Genomic DNA, 6,194 nt, shown 5'->3' on the forward strand with positions numbered 1-6,194 from the left:
GTTCTCATGTTGTGTTTTTCAGCTCCATCAATTCACTTATATTCCTTTCTATTTTGTCCATTCTCGTAAGCATTTCGTCAAATCTTTTTTCAAGGTTCTTAGTTTCTTTGCATTGGGTTAGTACATGTTCTTTTAGTTCACAGAAATTTCTTACTACCCACCTTCTGAAGTCTGATTCTGTCATTCCATCACACTCGTTCTCCATCCAACCTTGTTCGCTTGCTGGTGAGTAGTTGTGATTCCTTGTAGGAGGAGAGGTGTTCTGGTTTCGGGTGTTTTCATCCTTTTTGCACTGGTTTCTTCCCATCTTTATGGATTTATTCACCTGTCATCTTGGTAGTTGCTGACTTTCAGATTTGGTCTCCGAGTGGACGTTCTGTTTGTTGATGATGAGTTTATTTCTGTTCCTTAGTTTTCCTTCTAACAGTCTGGCCTCTCTGCTGTAGGTCTGCTGAGGTCCACTCCAGGCCATGCTTGCCTGGGGATCACCTGCAGCAGCTGCTGAACAGTAAGGGTTGCTACCAGTTTAATTCTTCTGCTATCTTTGTCCCAGAAGGATACCCACCAAGTGTCAGTCTGATCTCTCCTTTATGAGATGGCTCTTTGGATATACAGGGGTCAGGGAGCTGCTTGAGGAGACAGTCTGTTCTTTATAGGAGCTCAAATGCTGAGCTGTGAGCTCTGTTGTTCATTGAGAGCTGCTGGGCGGGTACTTTTAAGTCTGCTGCAGCAGAACTCATAAACTGCTTTTTGTTCCCAGATGCTGTGTCCCAGGGATTTAGGGCTTTATTTATGAGTTTCCATTGTACTGCTGCCTTCTTTTTTTTATTCCTTCAGAGCTGCCCTGCCCAGTAAGGAGGGAGCCTAGTCACTGTCTGCCTGTAGAGGCTTTGCTGAGCTGCTGTGGGCTCCGCCCAGCTGCCAAGTGAACTTTCCTGCAGTCCTGTTTATATGGGTGTAGTTAGAACTGCCTCGGCAATGGTGGCCCACCTCTGTATTGGCGGACACTTTCTGTAATGGCGAGCTGCCTCAGCAATGGTGGGTTGCCTTGGCAATGGGGGGCTGCCTCAGCATTGGGTGACTACCTCCTTATTGTTGATAGTGTTGTAGTGCCTCGGTAATGGCGGACGCCCCTCCCCCACAGAGCTGGACCATCCCGGGTTCAGCTGCGCTTGCTGTGAAACTCTCAATCCAGAGAGTTTCTGATTGCTGTTGTTTTGTGGGTGTGGGACCAGCTGAGCCTGATCGCCTGGTTCCCTGCCTCAGAGCCATTTTTTTTTTTTTTAAGTTGGTGTTCCAGTCACCTGTTGAAGAGGCACCAGAATCTGTGTTTTTTCCCGGGCAGCAAATCACTGCACTGGCTTAAACAGCAGCACTGAGATTTGTGGCGCTTTTTTTGCCCTGGAATCTACTGTCCTGGTTTCCTGTTCAATCCTCTTTTTAAACAGATGAATGGGTGATTTCCCGTGGCTCCAATCGCCAGACAAAAGGGCGCTGGGACCAGTGTATTTTGTATGTAGAACCACTGTGCCGGGGCGCTGACAAAGCAGCCACATGGGGCAAAGCAGCCGTGCCGGCCGACACAGCTGCGCTGGTGTGGATCTCCTCTGCCTGGGAGTTTCATAGTCTGTGGGCAATAAAAATGCTGCGTCCACTCACCCTGTGCACTTTCACTGGGAGCTGCAATCCTTAGCTGTTCCTAAACAGCTATCTTGGATCTTTGATCGATCGATCCTTCTTTTTTTTTTTTTTTTTTAATCAGCATAAGAAGCTCCTTGTGGGCTGAGACCATGGGATTTTATGGACATAGAATATGATGTCTGCAAACAAAGGTAGTTTGACTTTCTCTCTTTCTATTTAGGTGCCTTTATTTCTTTCTCTTGCCTAATTGTTCTGGCCAGAAATTTCAGTAGTATGTTGAATAGGAGTGGTGAGAGAGGGCATCCTTATCTCATGCTGATTTTCAATGAGAACGCTTACAGCTTTAGCCCATTCAGTACAACATTGGCTGCCAGTTTATCATAGATGGCTTTAAAATATTTGAGAAACATTACCATTCAAATTAGTCTTGCCGCCATTTGAAAACCAGTACTCTACTATATAGGCAGGAGTGTTAAATAACCTGAGATGAAGTTCTTGAATGTTAATGAACTTACAATGTGATAAAGTGGTCCATATTCTTACCCATTTCAAGAACTGCAAGGGTGCTGTACATTGCCAAAACTGGCTGTATCTTAGAAGTGTTTTATTGGTTCAGAATGTGTTGATGAATGAATTTGAATATATGTCTTAGTTAGCTATTGGCTTTTACCTTCACATATTCAGTGCCTTATGTGCTCATTTTTTGGACCCTGAAGGCATTTGAATTGCTACCTTTGTACTTCCAGAGCATAAAACACATTTATGTGAATTGCCCAGTAGCGTGTATCTTTTGTTTGCTTGTTTGTTTTTTTTCTTTTTTGTTTCACCATATGTCATGATGCCTTGTCAGAGATGATAAGTTGTACAGATTTCTGCTGGTCACATTTCTCCTGATTCCTTCTCCCTATGCCCCAAATTGTATTTATGTAACTGGTTTTGGAGATATTCAATGTGGGCTTTTATATGCATCAATTATTTCAGGTAGATTTAGACACTTTTGTTATAATGCTTTGTTGTTAGCAACCTTTTTTTTTTAATCTCCATTTCTCTTGTTACAATGTTTAATTACTCATAAAGGTTTGCCTCAGAATCTCCATCTCAGAAGTATTTGGTCAAATAATAAAATTCAAGTAATGGTTCCTATATGGTTACATACATCTGCTGAGGAGAATCCTACAAGCCTGCAATCCAAGTATGTCTTTCTAAACTTAGCAGCAAACTGGAAATCTTGCTGGAGTCCTAAATGTTATACAACTAGAAGCCTGTTCTCCTTTACTTCAAAATTCTCCACCAAGTTCTCTGCCACTTATTTCTGTTACAGCCATCACAGTTGCTGCCTTGAATCACCTCAATCTCTTTGCCTCTGTTAAAGCTGCCCTTCAGTGGGGCCTTGTTTTGCCCTCACCAAGTTGCCTGATGAGAGCTTCTAGCCTGGATGCGTTTCCTGGCTTCACCCTTTGTCACCCATATACCTTTAGTTCTGCTTACCAAGCCCCTCATGATACAGGTGGGCCCAACATCCCCCTTTTCTTGTGGTCCAGGGAAACCAGAAATAAGCTAGTATCTGATTCCGAGTAATCAAAAAGCATTATTTTGGTTTGTTGTTGCTTTGCTTTTCCTGACAAGTAGGAAGAAACGTCATTTTCAGGTTGAGTTGAAATAGTTGAAAAGGAGTGTGAAATCTGAGTTCCAGCTAACTATCTTAGGTAAGGTGCCTTATAAAACAGAAGTTTCATGCATGATTGTATAGATCTCTAAGCTTCTAATTTTTCTTTGATTATTGATTCATATTGAGAAAGGATACTTCCCTTGACCCCTTCACAGGACTCATGAATGAGTGGCTCATTTACTCAGCCTGTAGCTCTGAACCTCTCACAGGATGGGGAGCACGCAGGTGAATGGGTACAGGAGCTGGGGCAAGCAAATTCTGGAACTGACCAATTACTCCTCTTTGGCAGGAACAGGCTCTCTGCTGGCCCTACAGCAGGGTCCAAGCATGTTATAAATGCTCTTTTAGCTTTGACATCTGAGAGCAAGTGTCTGAGACCCAGGAGCCCCAGAGGGCATGCATTACAATCAGTGTTCTTTTAATGTTTGCTGTCCTTGGACAGTTAAGTGTTAGCTAGCTCAGTGGAGGATAAGGGTGACAGCCTTTACACCCTGCCTTCTTGATACCTGAGTTCTTGTCCTGCATCCAGGAAGAATCAGGTCACAGGAATGAACTAGAGGTTGGTGTATGAGAAGAATTTTATTGAGTGGTGCTACTGTCTCTTGGCGGGAGGAGGAGCTGGAAGGGGGATTCAGTGAGAAGATAATTTTCCCCTGGAGTTCAGTTGTCCCTGCCCAAACTCTTCTCAAAAGTCCCACCGTCAAGTCGTTCCTCTGAAGTCAAGCTGCTTTTCTTCAACTTCCAACCACTTCTTTCCTTCTCTGCTGCTCTGTCCTGCTCCTCTGCTAGTGGAACTTGTGGTTTTTAAGTGGTACAGGGTCGGGGGAGGGATAGGCCAGGGCCTTTTTGAAAAAGGCAATATTTGAGAAAAAACACAGGGATGTGAAGTTCTCATTTAGGGCCATGCGTCCAGGCTTGAGGGTGGAGCCCTCACCAGGGACCCCTCCCTCCTCTACGCAGTCCTTCCCTGCCTCCTGTTTTTATCAAAATTATTGAATATTTTTTCACACTGAGATATTTAAACATTTATATAACAAGACATTTATATTTTAAGAATTCCTCGTATACATTGGGCAAGATAATGGCTTTCTGAAGATATTAATGGATTTTAGAGTACAACAAACTATACCTTCTGTCTTAAAAATATTTTTTCATGGCTTATGATGGTGAGCTGGATTCCAAAGTAGAAACCTCTAAAGACATCACATATCTAAAAACTACAATAATGCTGAGTGACAGTTTGATTAGTATTTTTCATGTAGGAAAAGAGGAAAAGGTGTATTAATTTGGGCAGAGTAATTAAACCTCAGTGTTTCTGTTTTAGTATGTGAAAGAGTATTAATAATATTAGAAGAACAAAAGAAAAAAGGTAGAGACTAATGTCCTTCACAATGTTGACACTTTTGTAGATAAGCAACCACACAGCCTGACCAGCCCATTCTGAACTACTAAAATTACTGTTGTTATGAAATACACCTCAGTGGCCCAGATCTGGAATCTCTATAGCATATACTTTGATGCTGGGATAAGTTTTATTTTGGTCCACTGGAAAACACCAATGATCTTATTCTGTGCATTTACAAAATAAGTTCAGTTGCTTTACAATTATTTTTCTTAATTCTGTGTGTACTACTTTCTGTGTCTCTTTTCTTGTTAGATGTTAGATGGCAGATGTATTGTAAGATAACTGTTTGAGGAAAGACCTATATAATTTGTTATTTTTCTGATCAAAATATACAGTAAAAGCTTATTAACATGTTCTTTTCAAGCAAAATAAACAGCATATTCAAGTTCATCTGAAGTATTAAATTATATAAATATCTATTATTATTCTGAGTCCCAATTTAATGTGTATAGTTATCCATGAACATAAAATGCATTATTATAACATCTGTACTTCCCAAATAATACTGTAGCATTTTCTTTAGACGTGTTCTTAGTTCTCCTTTTACCTATAAATTTAATTAACCTACAATTTATTGTTCAACCTGAGAATCAAACTTTAAGACCAAAAATGAGACAAATTGCTACTGTATCAGACAAATGGGTTCTAGCATGATACTAAATATAAAATGTTTCATTATAGGTATTTTTGAATAAATAAAGTATGCACTCAATGGCTTATGGATTTTCCAAGGCAATCCTATATAAAATAGCATTTCACAAAGTTTTCATCTATTCTTTTTTATGCTTTCTATTTCCTTTCTTTGTAACTAACAGATAATGCATTATACCTAATCTGTGAAACGCTGTTCTAAGTGTTTTATATGTATAAATTTATTTAATACTCACAACAACTTTGAGAAAGATATTCTTATATGTGATTTACAAACAAAGAAACAGAAACACATAGAAGCTTAGTAATATGTCCAGTGACTGACAGATAGTAAATGCAGGGTTTGGGGGTCTGTCTCCAGAATTTGTGCCAGAAGAAAACCATACAAAATTATTTCTCATAGTGTCTCTTAGAGTGTGTGTGTGTGTGTGTGTGTGTGTGTGTGTGTGTACCTATTTATCTCCTCTCTCTGCCAAATAAAATGGAAGCTCTACAAGAAGACAGATTATGTATCTTTCACTGCTTTTAAAACTGTTATTTATAAATATCATACTTGATAGCAAAATCATGGGAAAATAGACAGTGAAACTGTTTACCAGAATTAAATCATAAATTGAAGTCTAACTGTGGATATGACCTAACAAAATGAAGCAAACATTTGGTAAGAACATGGACAATTTGCAATGGAAGATGAAACCATGTTAGGATCTGAATTTGTTTTCTGTCATCTCTGGGCAAACAGTGCTTAAATCCCATGCATAGGTGAAAAGATGTTATTTTATGTACTGATAATGCAATTACAACATAGTCCCTGGAGGGAAAATCTAT

The sequence above is a fragment of the Cebus imitator genome, unplaced genomic scaffold (assembly GCF_001604975.1).
Source record: "Cebus imitator isolate Cc_AM_T3 unplaced genomic scaffold, Cebus_imitator-1.0 Scaffold298, whole genome shotgun sequence".
NCBI classification, from domain to species: domain Eukaryota; kingdom Metazoa; phylum Chordata; class Mammalia; order Primates; family Cebidae; genus Cebus; species Cebus imitator.